At 45.9% G+C, this 17,271-nt stretch overlaps 1 pseudogene; it reads left to right on the forward strand.

The window, feature by feature from the left end:
* Positions 1–540: 540 nt before the first annotated feature.
* Positions 541–17,271, forward strand: part of LOC120935752 — an 82,675-nt pseudogene continuing 65,944 nt past the window's right edge.

A 17,271-nucleotide genomic window follows, 5' to 3' on the forward strand; every position in this document is an offset into this window, starting at 1 on the left:
TATCATCGATATAATAATTCTTAGCAGGGGTTCCCTGAAACCGAAAAGTAATTTTAAGGGTTTCTCTGTGTTAGACCCCTTTCACACTGAGGAGTTTTTCAGGCAGTACAGCGCTAAAAATAGCGCTGCTATGCCGCCTGAAAAACTCCTTCACTGCCTACTCAATGTGAAAGTCGGAGGGCTTTCACACTGAGACGATGTGCTGGCGGGAGAGAAAAAAAATCTCCTGTCAGTGGCATCTTTGGAGCGGTGAGAGGAGCGGCATGTATACCACTCCTTCACCGCTCCTTCCCATTGAAAACAATGGGAAACCGCGGCAATACCGCCCGCAATGCGCCTCTATAGAGGCGCATTGCGGGCGGTATTAACCCTTTATCGGCTGCTAGCGGGGGTTAATACCGCACTGCTAGCGGCCAAATCCCGCAGCAAACCCTGCGGTATAGCTATATACCGCCACCGCGGGTCCCACCCCAATCTGAAAGGGGCCTTAAAAAGGTTTCCAAACCCAGTAACCCACTTCCCCCGGACATCTCCCGTAGCATGGAACAATATTTGGAGCAAAGTGGCGTTTCCCGTCTCCAGCCCTCTGACCTAACATCCCTAAATATGCTAATCACGGAAGAGGAGATAGAGCAGACCATTAAATCCATGCTCTCACGTAAATCCCCAGGCCCAGATGGCCTGCCCTACAAATATTACAAAGCCTTCCTGCCCCTTCTGCTCCCCCACATGTGTAAACTTTTTAATACCTTCCTCCGGGATACCCCTGTCCCGGCAGATATGCAGCGCTCCTTTATCACCTTGATTCCCAAGCCGGACAAGGACCCCGTCCTCTGTGCCAACTATAGACCCATCGCCCTGCTAAATTTGGAGATTACTGGGAGTATTGGATCGGCATTGCAAGCAAACAAGTTGTGTTTTCAGAAATGGAGGTAAGCAATGGCAGTCTACATATTTCTAAGTAGAGGTCTTCTCTAAATGTAAAAGGAGGAGACGTGCACAGTCCAGATATGGTGTTAAAGGGGGTTTATTAAATTCAAGCACAAATTTAGGATGTTGGCTTCTATTGGGCTACTGCTATGCACTGCTTTCTGCACATGCAAGTGCAACTTACCAGTCAGTGACTGGGTTCACAGCTGGAAAATTCAGAAGGGCTGGGATCAGCCAAAGAGCAAGGATCTGCTGAAAAGCTGTAGGTTATTATTATACAGGATTTATATAGCGCCAACAGTTTGCGCAGCGCTTTAGATTTGTAGTGTACTGTCCATTAAACTATATCTACAAATACTGTTGCTGCTGACTCTTAATAAAAAGGACACTCAACAATCCAGGGGTCCAGCACCATGCTCGCCAAGACACCGGGTCTTTGCCAGTCTTTAGATCCCTGGCACTGGCGTGTTTACTGTGGGCAGCCAGCAGTGACTTCTTGCCACTGCCCATTGTGTATGTATGATGCGTTAGACCCAAGTGCTACACTTTGTGAATGGTCCGGTAGCCTTCTGGGACCTGTAAGGTTATCTGAGAAGGTTGCAGATAAGGAGGGGGACAGAGGGTGAACTTCTGGTGGATCTCTGACCAGAAGTGAGAGTGAGTACCAGTCAAACACCCCCCCCTCCAAAAGTGCCAAAAACAGCAGGGGGGGGCGTAACTTCCCCTGTAGGGTGAAGTTTCACTTTAAGTAAGACAACCGCTGAGGAAATTGTCAGATTGTCTTGCTTAAAGTGGAGTTCCACCCTAAAGTGGAACTTCCGCTCATTGGATTCCTCCCCCCCCCTCCAGTGCCACAATTTCCCCACTTCCGGGAGTCCGGCTGCGGCCGTGACATCACCACGGGCTCCCTCCTCCTTCCCTTGGCCGCCGGGCTAATAGGAGAGAGGAGCGGGCCTCGCGCATGCACAGTAGGGTTCCCGGCGTGAAGCCAAAAGGCTACACTGCCGGGTTCCCTTACCTGCAATGGCGACGGCAGCACCGACAGCTGATGGGAAACATCAGCTGCGGTGTCGACATCGAGGGACACCAGGACAGGTAAGTCTCCATTTATTAAAAGCCAGCAGCTGCAGTATGTGTAGCTGCTGGCTTTTAATTTTTTATGCCCAGAACACCCCTTTAACCACTTCAAAACTGCACGCCGTCATATGACGTCCAAAAAGGGGATCTCTTATCCCGGGTGGAGGTCATATGACGTCCAGTACTTTGTGCGGTGATATCTGAATGATGCCTTCCGCCGCTTGATCGTTCTTATAGGCGGCGGGAGGGGACATCCCGCCGCCATCCGGTGCTTCTCCGGGCTCTCCCGTGCCATCGGGGGCCCGGAGAGATGATCGCCGTGTGCCAGATGGGAAGCATAGAGATGACTGGTGACCAGATGGTCACCAGTCATCTCTATGACCGTCGGAGGCCCGGGCGCGATGTGATGACGTCACGTCGGGTACCCGTAAGTAAACAAACTGCAATTGCGGCTAGTAAGAATGAGATCTGTGAATTTTTTTTCACAATCTCATTCTTTTCAGCCTGAAGGAGAGATGTGGGTCTTATTGACCCCGCATCTCTCCTTTAAAGAGGACCTGTCACACACTATTCCTATTACAAGGGATGTTTACATTCCTTGTAAAAGGATTAAAAGCGATCGAAAAAAAAAAAAAAGTGTAAAAAATAAACAAATAAAAAAAAATTAAAGGGCCCCTGTCCCCGGTAGCTCAGAAGCGAACGCACACGTAAGTCCCTCCCACGTATATAACCGGGGTTCAAACCACACATGTGAGGTGTCGCTGCATGCGTTAGAGCGTGTGCAACAATTCTACCGTGTTTCCCCGAAAATAAGCCTGGGTCTTATATTAATTCTGGCCACCAAAAACACAGTAGGGCTTATTTTCGGGGTAGGGCTTGCCATGCAATGTGCCAAGTGTTAATAATAGCAAAAGAGCTTGTAAACTGACAAAATCCTTGCCACTACATCAATATACAATACAAAATGTGTATGTCTCACTTTCCTAAAGCATTGCACGACGCTTCCATGACTTGCCTTAGCTGTCTTCCTTGCACTGAGCACTGCAGAAGGGGGTGCCGAGATCCACCGCTGATAGGAGGAGAAGAGAAAGGGAGAGCAGTGAAGATAAACGGCACTTTCCATGACCTGCTCCGAGCAATGCAGAGGGAGGGGGGTCAAGTTCCCTCACTGACAGTCAGGAGAAAAAGAGAGCAGCAGTGGTCAGATGAACGGTGCTTTCATAGCCCGCACCGAGCAATGCAGAGGAAGGGGGGTCAAGATCCCCCACTGACAGTCAGAAGAAGAGAGCAGCAGAGATCAGAAGGGCGCTTTCATTGCCGCAACGAGCAATGCAGAGGAAAGGGGGGTGGAGATCCCCCGCTGGCAGTCAGGAGAAGATAAGGGGAGAGCAGTGAAGATTAGCTGAGCAGCGCTTCCGTGACCCGCTCTGACAATTCAAATGGAGGAGGGGTCGAGATCCCCCACTGACAGCCAGAAGAAGAGAAGGGGAGAGCAGCTGAAGATAATATAGCGGCACTAAAAGAAGTTACCCAATTAAAGCAGACCACAGCAAACATACACCTTCCACACTATAGAACACCGCATTAGTGAGGATTCTAGCAGTTTACAACTACTTTAAACTAGGGCTTATTTTTGGGGTAGGGCTTATATTGCACCCCTCCCCGAAAATCCTGCTAGGTCTTATTATCAGGGTAGGTCTTATTTTCGGGGAAACACGTACACAAAATCGAAAAAAATAAAAAATACTGTGCTATCTTGTAAACTAAAAAGCCGCTAACACAGCAAAAGAGATCAAAAAGTTGCTAATAAAACATATGTGGAAAAGTGTAGCGCTAACAATGAAACAAATTGTGATAAAACAATAAAAATTAAATCGTGCAACACCACATGTGAATGAATGGTATTATAAAGTCCATATATTGTTGGATGAATCGGTGAATCAATTCCACTGAATAAAATAGATACACAAAATCCAATATATGAAAAAGTGAGAAGTCCACCACCACTTATGACAAGGGGCTTACCGGATCGATTGGCCTAGTAGGTATATGCCTGTCTAGGTCCAATCAGGCTTTGTTAAAGTTGATATACTGAAGCGGGTACACCATACACGTCATGCGATTCGGTATCAATGAAGGCAAACCTCAGGCAGACAATTCAAAAATGGTTCCCAGCAGGCATAATGCAGAATCAGTGGGAGCCCCAAGCGTGTCACTTGCCAACGTCACCTGCCTTTAGAGGCGGATTGTCATTTGCCGTGTCACCTGTCACCAGATGCGGATTGTGTCTCATCATGAGACACTTTGCTGTTCACATGACAGACACAGAGCGTCAGAGTGGGGGGTGACAATCCGCATCTGGTGACAGGTGACGCGGCAAGTGACAATCCGCATCTAAAGGCAGGTGACGTTGGCAAGTGACACGCTTGGGGCTCCCACTGATTCTGCATTATGCCTGCTGGGAACCATTTTTGAATTATCTGCCTGAGGTTTGCCTTCATTGATACCGAATCGCATGACGTGTATGGTGTACCCGCTTCAGTATATCAACTTTAACAAAGCCTGATTGGCCTAGTAGGTATATGCCTGTCTAGGTCCAATCGATCCGGTAAGCCCCTTGTCATAAGTGGTGGTGGACTTCTCACTTTTTCATACATTGGATTTTGTGTATCTATTTTATTCAGTGGAATTGATTCACCGATTCATCCAACAATATATGGACTTTATAATACCATTCATTCACATGTGGTGTTGCACGATTTAATTTCCATTGTTTTATCACAATTTTTTTTATTGTTAGCGCTACACTTTTCCAAACACGGCACACAACCCCGCTTTCTATCTGCCATTCTCCGCAGTTTGTTGATAGCAGGTGAGTCCAGAAGAAACAACCTGTAATGAAAATATAAGGAATACACAGAACACACACACAGAAAAAAAAAATACACTGCAGCCTGGAGGTATATATGCAACTTTCCACTAATATATACACAACCTCCAGGGTCAGGGCCGAGACTGCACGCCGACGTCCGAACGCAAAGTCTCGCTCCCTCCCAAGGAGCCTTAAACACAAGTGCAATGGAGAGAAAAATACTTAGCGCAAGAAATATACGATATCACTGTGATATTGTTATCCTGTAAAGTCATGATGCAGAGCACTGCCCCTAGCGGTCAGCGCGCTGGTACTGCAGCAAGATGCACACCAAAAATAAAATCAAAAAGGTGCGGAAGTGGCAGCAAAGAGAGAGAGGAAAAATTGTTATTTTCCTAGTAAGTCTTTCGAGTCCCACTCTAACTGACTGAACCCACCCCCCCAAAGAGTTCTGCACAAAAGGGGCCCCAGATGTGGATCTGGGAGTGTGGGAAGCCTAAACATAAATGGTTTTGGTCCCTTCAGCGTCCTTATCCATAAAACCGAGGATCAGGCAGAATCACGGTGATACCCGCAGCAGTCACATAGGTGGCCGAGAAGATCAAATCCTCCTTGCCAGGGCTCTTTAGGACAATTCGGTCTCTGTATATGTGACGCCCCCAGCCCCATTCTCTGAGGCACTCTGACGCTCCGTTCCAGAGATTTTAAGGCACCAGGTGTGCTCCGCTTCCTTGGCGGGGCATCTAAATGTCTCCACACAGCATCCCGACACCACCCCTTTCTATCCCGATCAATCTGGCTGAGGAGAGAGGGTGGCACATACGGATACTCAGTGGCAACTTTACACATACTGTGCCACAGCGGAGCCAAGACAGGCAACATTCGAAGGTCCCCCCTTCCCAGCAACACGATCGCGCCAGGCGCCCTTTTCAACATCGGCACAGTAGAGGGTAGGGGTGTATTGCTCAAGTGGCCTGACACTCCAAGTCAACGTTGGGGCCTTGAAATCAACATCTCCAGACACATCAGAGGCATTCTCACCGGCTTTAGAGTCCTGTTATCCCCGGCGGGGGGAGTCACTCTACCGACATAAACCACGTTAACCGTACCAGTCTCAGGTGCGGTATCAACCCGTATCCCCACCATCTTTAATTCGCCACCTTTCAAGACACTTCCAGTTTCTCCACCTACCTTCAGTGAGTGAATGGTCAAGGCGGGTGCGTCCTTCCAGACAGCAGTGTCTAGTCCGTGGGGTTTTCCTTCAGTGGGGTAACCAGTCCATTTTCGCAAAGCGGCTGGTCCTACCGATTTCTTTTGCCTTGGAAGAAGTCTCCCTAAAACGAGCATCTTCACGCAACGGGCCCCTGCATGGGTGGAGTCCCCTTCTGCTCGGCGCGAAATCACTCTGCACATGGCACGCAGGGGAGGGTGGCTCCTCCCACTTGAATGAACTTGTACAGACACGTTGTAGGCGCGTGCCGTGCTGCACGTGCGCCCAAGTTCAATGGTGCAAGCTTAACTCCCTCGCTACCGGACAGTTCACGCACAACACTGAACACTTGTTGCTCCTCGGTAAATTCCATCCACTGTCTTTTCTCATTGTCAATGGCAACAGCCGAATCCCGGACGAGCCCCCACGTGTAGCGCTCACCCCCGAAGGAGCCGCTGGATAGTTTGGGATCGGTGTATCAAGTCACCAAATTCTTCTGTCTAGGGGCAATACTTGTGAGTGTGGATAGGGAGTTATTGTCCAGACAGCAGCGTGAGTTTTCAATGCTTTATTCCAAGGCCAACATCAACATGGCACGCAATAGAGAAAGGTTGATGTGACGGTATTAGGATGATATCCCCGTCAAACATTCCTTTCTTCCCATAAAGAAAATCACCCAATATTCCACGAGGGGGAATATTCCTGGAATCGCCCAATAAGCCACTCATGAGTCAGAGCTTACTGCTGGAACAAGACAGACTTTAATGGTATAACACACAGCTTATATGTAATTTACAACTGTTACAATGACAAATCTCCGCCCCCGCACACAGTGGGGGCTCCCATACAGATGATGGGCAGACATTTCGGGGCCGACCCTGAAAACACATTTTCTTTAGATAATGACATCAGTGAAGTTAATTACTAGTTGTACATAATACATTATCTAGACAGCCTGGCCCCGCATATAGAAGAGATAATTACCACAATGAAGCAATCAGAATAATTAACATGAGCCACTTCTAATCACAGTAAACAGTAAACACAGGGCTCCTTCACACACACACAATAGACCATTTACCCTTTGAAATAGGACTGGCTGAGGAAGGGTCATTACCATATCAACAGCCTGTTAGCCGAGGAGTGAGTCACACCTGAAATCCTCTAACACACACACAATATAACTAGCAGGGAGAATTACACTGAAGCATCCTTCACAGTTGATGAGTAAAGAGAAAACTGCAGTATCAGGCCTTGGATATCAAGAAAACAGAGAGCAAGCCTGCTCTCAGCACAGACACGTTCAAACGTCGCCACCCTTGCCGGAGTGGGTAAAGTGCCCCCTGGACAGGGGATTAACTTGAGCCTGGCAGCCAAAGGGTCGCTTGCAAATAAAGTCACTGGGAGGAAACAGGGGCCTCTGCCACAAGCCTGGTAGATTTTTAAATATGGTCAGAGAGTAGAACTAGCGAATCCTCCCAGTAAGTCCAATTTAGGGTCACCAATTGACAGCTGAAATGTACCTGTCATGTGGCGTGGTGACCGGATCCCCGATGGTTCGTCCAGGCCTCGCATTTATAACCTCTGTCTCTAGGTTCTCCCGAGCCGATCCCCCATCGTGCAGCTCCCAGCTTAGGATCTGGGACCCAGAAAGCCGCTGGGGCCCCTCTTGACATCAATGCGAGGCTCCGCTTGGTGCGTAGCTTCGGCCAGGCAGGCCTCGATGGCGGGGCCCATGAATGTGCACACCCTGAAGGTGGATGCCGCACCTGGAACTCGGGCCCGCGTAGAACAGAGCTACTAATGGTGGATGCCACAGATATATCCCCCGCCAGCATGCCCGGAGAGGGAAAACCCCTCCGATTGGCTGCTGAGGAAGGTGGGCCTGTCAGAACCCCTCTAGCGCCAACTGTTGCCCAGGGGTGATAACACACCCCTGGCATGCAGACTGACCTACGAGGCAGTTCCAAACTGGCATCAGCACAAACTAAACAATTTGTGAATGGGAGCAACTTAGATCTCCCATTCCCCACTAACTTTAGCGTAACGCCCCACTAAATAAGGGGGGGGGGGGTCGCTACAATTATATAAAAAGCAATGCAGAATACCAGCAGTTACAGAGAACTACAAATCCCAGCAATAATACATTATATAAAATGCAATGCAGAATACCAGCAGTTACAGAGGACTACAAATCCCAGCAATAGTACATTATATAAAATGCAATGCAGAATCCCATCAGTTATAGAGGACTACAAATCCCAGCAATAATACATTATACAGGCTGCTTAATATATTATTGCAGGGATTTTTTTTTTTTTTTTTTTAAACAGGAAACTTTAAAACAGGTCCCCCTTACCTGTTTCTGAAGCCTTGCAAGTCGCGACGGCGGCACTGCGGGCGTGTGTCCGGCCTGTGTGGTGAGCGCGGCATGGTCTGGACTCGTCCTTCAGATGCCGCCCACACACACTGCTGCCCCCCAGGACAAACCACCCCCCCTCCATTAGTACAGACCCCCCTCAGGACAAACCTCCCACTTCAATTAGTACAGACCCCCCCATAAACCACCCCCCATTAGTAGACACCCCCCCCATCCATTAGTACAGACCCCCGGACAAACCACCCCCTCCATTTGTACAGACCCCCACCACAAGCCACCCCCCACAATTAGTACAGAACCCCCACAATTAGTACAGAGCCCCCCACAATTAGTACAGAGCCCCCCACAATTAGTACAGAGCCCCCCACAAGCCATCCCCCACAATTAGTACAGAGCCCCCCACAAGCCATCCCCCACAATTAGTACAGAGCCCCCCACAATTAGTACAGAGCCCCCCACAACTTAGCCATCCACCACAATTAGTACAGAACCCCCCCCCCAAAAACCGCCCCCTCCATTAGTACCTCCAGACCCCCCTCAGGACAAACCCCACCCGGGCGGCAGCTAGAGAGGATAGTGTGCAGCTGCGCCGACGGGGTGGATAAGATGAAGTTTGTGACAGGACTCAGGAGGGAGAAAACACTGCAGCGGTGGGGAGCGCAGGCTCAGGGAAGGAGAGGAGGAGGGAGAGACGCACTCTGGCGCTTAAGCGCCATCACCTCTGTGGCGCCTGGGTGAACAGCGCCCCGCGCCGGGCACTCAGTCTCGGCCGCAAGCGCAGGAGGCATATTTCACCGGCCCGCAACCCCGACCAGCCCACCGGGAAGTATCCCGGTTCTCCCGATTACCATACAGGCAGGCCCGGATTGGCCAGAGTGGCCAGACAGAAGCCACTCCTCAGTTAAAAGGCACATGACAGCCTTCCTAGACTTTGCCAAAAGGCACCTGAAGGACTCTCAGACCATGAAAAAACTAATGTCTCTGGTCTGATGAAACAAAAATTAAACTCTTTGGCCTGAATGGCAATCGTCATGTCTGGAAACCAGGCGCCGCTCATCACCTGGCCAATACCATCCCTACATCGAAGTGGTGGCAGCAGCATGCTGTGGGGATCATTTTCAGCAGCAGGAACTGGGAGACTTGTCAGGTTGGATGGAAAGATGAATGCAGCAATGTTTCTAGAGACATCCTAGATCAGGGGTGTCCAAACTTTTTTCAAAGAGTGCCAGATTTGATGAAGTGAACATGGGATGAGAGCCAACCATTTTGCCCGACATTCTTTGAACCATCAAAACTAAATGCAAACTAACTAATACACTGCCCAACAAGAATGGTCTTGCCTCTGTGGTTGTGTATGGTTAAGAGTCTAAGGATGAGCTTGGGCATTTTATTTGGATATACCACATTTATCGGCTTATAAACATGCACAGGCTTATAACACCCACCTTCACTTTAAGAGGAAAGTTTCAGGAAAAAAAAAAAAATTAAATAAAGAACTGAAGCAAAATAAGGGTCAGTGCCCATGAATGCAGCCTAATCAGTGCCCATCTGCAGCCTCACCAATGCCACGAATGCAGCCTCACAAGTGCCATGAACGCAGCCTCACAAGTGCCATAAATGCAGCCTCTGAATGTGCGGTGCTCAGGGATTCGTTGGGGGCTACAAAAGAGATATATATCCAAAATTACCAGTGGGGCTGCATTAAACCGAAACGCAGGCCACAACTGGCCAGACTTTGGACATGCCTGTCCTAGATGAAAACCTACTCCTGCTTTGGACCTCAGACTGGGGCAAAGGTTAATCTTCCATCAGGACAATGACCCTAAGCACACAGCCAAGATAACAAAGAAGTGGCTACGGGACAACTCTGTGAACGTCCTTGAGAGGTCCAACCAGAGCCCAGACTTGAACCGGATTGAAGATCTCTGGAGAGATCTAAAAATGGCTGTGCACGACACTCCCCACCCAACCTGATGGGGCTCAAGAGGTCTTGCAAAGAAGAATGGGAGAAACTGCCCTAAAATAGGTGTGCCAAGCTTGTAGCATCATACTCAAAAAGACTTGAGGCTGCAATTGGTGCCAAAAGTGCTTCAACAAAGTATTGAGCAAAGGCTGTGAATACTTATGTACATGGGATTTTTTTTCGCTCTTTAAAAAAAAAATTAAAGTAAAATATGTTTGGACCGCCGCATTCACGTCTGTCAATTATAAAAAAATACCACAGGGTGATTGAGAAGCGCTGCCTGGTGCGAATGTCTGTGCAACATGTTCAAAACGCTCATTAATGCTATAGGTGATAGGAGGTGCACATCTTCACTGGTCTCACGATTCGATTACGATTACCTGGACAACGATTCGATTCCACGATGCATCACGGTTACTGACAAGCTCCCACTTCAGTTTGGGCCGCCTAGGCGGCCTTTCCTCCCTGCAATCTTCTGGGACACATCACAGTTCCCAGAAGATTGCCTGGCTTCGCAGGACAGTGCAGCGATTCATGTGCACCCGGCTGTGAAGCTGCAAGCTGTCACAGCCAGATGCCCACAGTAGTGTTGCCAGCGCCGTGGACAGGCAGGGGAGAGAATGGAGGGTTCGGGTGGCCACATCGCTGGATTGTGAGACAGGTGAGTGTCTGTTTGCGCACACTTGTGGAATGGCGACAAACTACGGTACCTAAAAGTCTCCACAGGTGACGCTTTAAAAAAAAAAAAAAAAAACAGGTTAGCGAAGGTTAGAATTATTTCTCTCGCTCTGACGATCGCGGCGATACCTCACATGTGTTAATTGAACACCGTTAACATATGCGGGCACAACTTGCGTATGCGTTTTCTTTGCTGCGCAAACTCGCGGGGACGCTTTAAAAAAAACTTTTTTTTTTTTAAAAACACGTTTGATCACTTTTATTGCTCTCACAAGGAATGTAAAATACCTTGTGACAGTAATAGGTGGTGACAGGTACTCTCTGGAGGGATTTGGGGGTCTAAAAGCCCCCCAATCCCTCCTTTGCACTTCAAAGTATTCAGATCGCCAAAAACAGTGATTCTGAATACTGTCATTTTTTTAAACTGGCGCCATTGGCAGCCAAATAAACCGGAAGTGACGTTGCTTCCATGTTTACATACAGACTGGAACAAAGTCGACGCTTCGTTCCAGTCTGTCTCTAGCCACCGTAAGTAGCGGATTGTGTCTCCCGGTCGGACAGGAGGCCCGGTAAGAGCGGCAGGCATCATCCCGTTATAACCCACTAAAGCCGAGGCCGCATACGCTCGGCACCAAGGGGTGAACGGCCCAGAGCGCTCTCCCGGGAGCAAGTCTCCCAGAAATCGATTTTTCGGGTCGCATGCATCAATGTCACATCGGGGACACCCGAATCGCGATGCAGCGATTAATTTCGGCACCCTTAATAGATGCATTCATGTATGTTTCAAGGCTGCTTTACAATTAAATGTGAAAGAGTCCTCAGCCCTTGCCTATACATGTGCTGCTCTCTGAAGAGCGACCCACATTCGGATCACTCTTCAAAAAGCATTTGGCAGGCATGAAAAGGTGTTCTATTGCCACTTTGTTGCCTGCTTTAACCCCCAAAAGTCAGACTACCGTGGTGTAACTCTCCCGCTCCTTATAATGACCGAGCAGCTCATTAGCCACATTGGTTGTTATCACAAGAAAGTCGACTGCCAGCTAGGGTGACCACATTTCCAAACTGCCATTCAGGGACACCCGCCCCCCCCCCGCACCCATGCCCGCCCCCCCAAAAAATATGATTTTTGATTAAAAACTTTTTTTTTTAATTAAGTCACTTAGTGACAGCGGCGTACTTTGTACTTACTCTGGCAAGTTCATTGCATCAAAGTTATGCTTGAGATTGCTATAAACATAACTGCCTGTGCATTGTTCAGTAATTTGTGATTGTGCCCTGCACACAATCACTGGCTACCTAAAACAGGTCATGCTTTTAATGTGTTAGACCAGGGCTCGACAAATCCTGGTCGCCAGGTCGCCATGGCGACTAGAAATAGGGTCCTGGCGACTTGGCTTGGAAGGGGGGGCAAAAAAAGCTGGCGCCATCTGGTGGTGAGCCGTTGGTATTACAAGTTATTACCACCAGATGTGTAAGCTGGCGCCATCTGGTGGTGGCCGTTGGTATTACAAGTTAAGCATTACAAGTTAAACAGCAATTCTAATGTAATTTTTCACTATTTTCACTGCCATCTTCTTCCCTCTAATTAGAACCCCCAAACATTATATATATTTTTTATCCCAACACCCTAGAGAATAAAATGGCGATCGTTGCAATACTTTCTGTCACCCTGTATTTGCGCAGCGGTCTTGCAAGCGCACTTTTTTTGGGAAAAAATTACACTTTGTTTAATTAAAAAAATAAGACAACAGTAAAGTTATCCCCATTTTTTTTAATATTATGAAAGATAATGTTACGCCGAGTAAATTGATACCCAACATGTCACGCTTCAAAATTACGTCCGCTCGTGGAATGGCGTCAAACTTTTACCCTTTAAAATCTCCATAGGCGACGTTTAAAAAACTCTACAGGTTGCATGTTTTGAGTTACAGAGGAGGTCTAGGGCTAGAATTATTGCTCTCGCTCTACCAATCGCGGCGATACCTCACATGTGTGGTTTGAACACCATTTACATATGCAGTCGCTGCTCACGTACGTGTTCGCTTCTGCGCGCAAGCTCGTCGGGACGGGGTGCATTTTCTGGCTCCTAACTTTTTTAGCTGGCTCCTAGATTCCAAGCAAATTTGTCAACCCCTGTGTTAGACATCTCTTAAGAAAATAGAAATAAGAAATAGAAAAAACAAACAGAACAAGTTGCAATACATTTTTTTAATGAGCAAGAACTTTTAGAAACTAGGTATAAACTAGTAACCATATATAATAAAACAAACAAATCCACATATTTCTTAATGTGTAAAAAAACAGATATATTACTATAAATATATTCTTGAAAATATATTAACAAAACAGTCAACTATAATATAGTAGTAAATACTGTATAATATTTCTGAAATATTAATGCCGTGTCTAATTCAGCTCACATGGCAATATGACCAAAATCAAATCTTTCCATGTTAGGACACCAGACATGACACCAACTCAATATCTTTTGTTTTCAACACTGTCTAAAAGTGTATTTGTCACTTCTTGCACATTGCAAGAGTTTTTTTATTTTGTTTTACGAAGCTGTAAAAAGATTGACAGCCCATGTCAAAATTGATTTTAACCTGAAGTTCAGATTTTATTAGATCAATGCTGCATCTGTTTGTGTCAGACCAGCACATTCCCATCATGCTGAAGAACCTTTCAACTGCTGCATTTGAGCATGGGATGCGAATGATGAATGAAACCACTTTCAAGAGGTTTGGCAGTTTTTCAGGTCCAGCCTTCATGAATATTGTTGACCATTTAACATCAGTGTTGAGATCATCATACGCTTCAGTACTGGTCGAAAAACTTTTGAAAGTGTGGACAAACACAAACATATTCTTCGTAAAGGTCATCTAGCAGTGATCATAACATGATTTCATTTAATGTTAACTATAAGCAAGAAATACATACAGGAAATATTAAAACACTAAATTTTAAGAGAGCAAATTTTCCAAGGATGAGGGCTGCTCTCAAGGACTTGGACTGGAAGGGACTATTGACACCGATGAACACAGAACAGAAATGGGAATTCTTCAAAAAGACTGTGTGGAACCTCACGGCAAAGTATGTTCCCATGGGCAATAAGTTTAAAAGGCTAAAAATAAAACCTATGTGGCTCACGGTCAAAGTTAAAAAAGCTATAAACAATAAGAAAGTAGCTTTTAAAAAACATAAAAATGAAGGAACACTAGTGTTGTTTAAATGTTACAAAGAATATAACAGGATATGTAAAAAGGAAATCAAGGATGCAAAAATTCAAAATGAACGACAGATTGCAAAAGATAGTAGGACAAACCCCAAAAAATTCTTTAAATATATTAATAGTAAAAAGGTGAAGTCTGAGCATGTAGGCCCCTTACAAAATAATCTAGAGTGGGTGACTGGGGACAAAGAGAAGGCAAATTTATTAAATGCTTTCTTCAGCTCTGTGTATACAATGGAGCATGGGGGAGCACATGTCCAAAATGGGGGTGGGAGTGACACAGCCCTAAATCCACAATGGCTCAAAAGTGATATGGTCCAGAAATATTTAGACAGAATAAAGGTGGATAAAGCACCTGGACCTGATGGCATCCACCCACGGATCCTAGGTGAGTTGAGCTCTGTCATTTCAAAGCCACTGTATCGAATATTTAGGGACTCATTAAAGACAGGAATAGTACCACTGGATTGGCGTAGAGCCAATGTGGTGCCTATATTTAAAAAAGGGAACAAAGTCTTTACCAAGTAACTATAGACCTGTTAGTCTAACTTCTATAGTTGGGAAGATACTGGAACGTTTAATAAAAGACCACATGGATGAGTTCTTGCTGGAAAAAAACTATTTAAGCAGCAGACAACATGGATTCATGAAAGACAGAAGTTGTCTGACAAACCTGATTTCCTTTTATGAAGAGGCAAGTAAAACCCTGGACAGAGGCGTGGCTGTGGACGTGATATATTTGAATTTTGCAAAAGCGTTCGATACAGTTCCGCACACATGGCTCATGTGTAAGGTAAGGTCTACAGGATTGGATATATCAGTTTGTAAATGGATAGAAAACTGGCTGAAAGACAGAATTCAGAGAGTCGTGGTTAATGATTCTTACTCTGAATGGTCCAATGTTATCAGTGGAGTACCCCAAGGTTCAGTGCTGGGACCCTTACTTTTCAATATATTTATAAATGATATTGGGTCTGAGATCAAAAGTAACATTTCTGTCTTTGCAGATGACACCAAGCTATGCAGTGGAATAACGTCCTTGCAGGATGTCGCCAATTTACAAGCCGACCTCAATGCTCTGTCTAATTGGGCGACTGAGTGGCAGATGAGGTTTAATGTTGATAAATGTAAAGTTATGCACTTAGGGACTAAGAATATGCATGCATCATACATACTAGGGGGAGTACAACTGGGGGGATCTGTAGTGGAGAAGGATCTGGGGGTCTTGGTAGATCATAAGCTCAATAATAACATGCAATGCCAAGCTGCGGTTTCCAAAGCGAGCAAAGTCCTTTCTTGTATTGAGAGGTATGGACTCCAGAGACAGAGATATAATTTTGCCCCTGTACAAATCATTAGTAAGACCTCATCTGGAATATGCAGTTCAGTTTTGGGCACCAGTTCTCAAAAAGGATATCGGAGAACTAGAGAAAGTGCAGAGAAGAGCAACCAAACTGATAAGAGGCATGGAGGAGCTCAGCTATGAGGAAAGATTAGAAGAACTAAATCTATTCACTCTTGAGAAGAGGAGAATTAGGGGGGATATGATCAACATGTACAAATATATAAGAGGTCCATACAGTGTACTTGGTGTTGAGTTATTCACTTTACGGTCAACACTGAGGACAAGGGGGCACTCTTTACGTCTAGAGGAAAAGAGATTTCACCTCCAAATACGGAAAAGGTTTTTTCACAGTAAGAGCTGTGAAAATGTGGAACAGACTCCCTCCAGAGGTGGTTCTGGCCAGCTCAGTAGATTGCTTTAAGAAAGGCCTGGATTCTTTCCTAAATGTACATAAAATAACTGAGTACTAAGATTTGTAGGTAAAGTTGATCCAGGGTAAATCCGATTGCCTCTCGGGGGATCAGGAGGGAATTTTTTCCCCTGCTGTAGCAAATTGGATCATGCTCTGCTGTTTTTTTTTGCCTTCCTCTGGATCAACTGTGGGTATGGGGTTGGGTGTATGGGATTGTATTGTGTTTTTTTATTTTGTTTGTTTATTTTTTTGTGGTTGAACTGGATGGACTTGTGTCTTTTTTCAACCTGACTAACTATGTAACTATTGAAACTGATGCCCCCAGATTGTCAAATGTAAGGTTCTCCTTCAAATTCAGGCATTGAATTTTAGTCAAATAGTTTTTGTCTGAAAAAATCAAACCACTGTTCTAAATACTGAACAGCTCTTTGATAACATTTTAGGAATTCGGATTCAATTTTTTTTGCTTGCAAATGAGGTAGTTTTTTCAAAGATTTCACAACTAGATATCCAAAAAAAATGATCTGTCGTTGGCTTAGTTTGTTCTTGACTGATGTCATGATCTCATATACATCAACTGCAATCAAGTCATTTCTCTCCAGTTTTAATATGACTGTCTGAAAAATAGGCAAGCAGTTATGTAAAAACTGCAGATATAACCCAGGAACTGAAGGCGGGTCCAGTTCTGTGGTCTCACCGTCTTCATCCACAATAAATTGCCATATTACTTTAGGCGTTTCGTCCTCACCAATACTTTGGAAGTAAGCTTTTACAGCTGGCCAATTTTTTTAAAACTCTTTTTTCGCTGGATAAAGAGACAACCATCTTGTTGAAGAAGTTCTGACCACTCAAGGTCAACAAAGTCAAACATTTCTTTTAGTGTGGCAACTCTCTTTGCTGATATTGAAAAATAATTATATAATTTCAAAATTAGACTTTCCACATCACAATTTAAGACATCTGAAGCTTTTTTAGCTGTATTGTGAAGTATGTGAGCAGGGCAGCCAGCTGGCAATATCCGATGATTTACAGCATGAAGCTTCTGGTACACACCGTTATGCTTAGCAAAGTTCACACTTGCATTGTCAGCAGAATATGCAGACTACGGGCCAGATTCAGAAAGAATGGCGTAAGTTTAGGCGGGCGTAGCGCATCTCGTATACGCTACGCCA

The sequence above is a fragment of the Rana temporaria genome, chromosome 4, assembly GCF_905171775.1.
Source record: "Rana temporaria chromosome 4, aRanTem1.1, whole genome shotgun sequence".
Classification (NCBI taxonomy): Eukaryota; Metazoa; Chordata; class Amphibia; order Anura; family Ranidae; genus Rana; species Rana temporaria.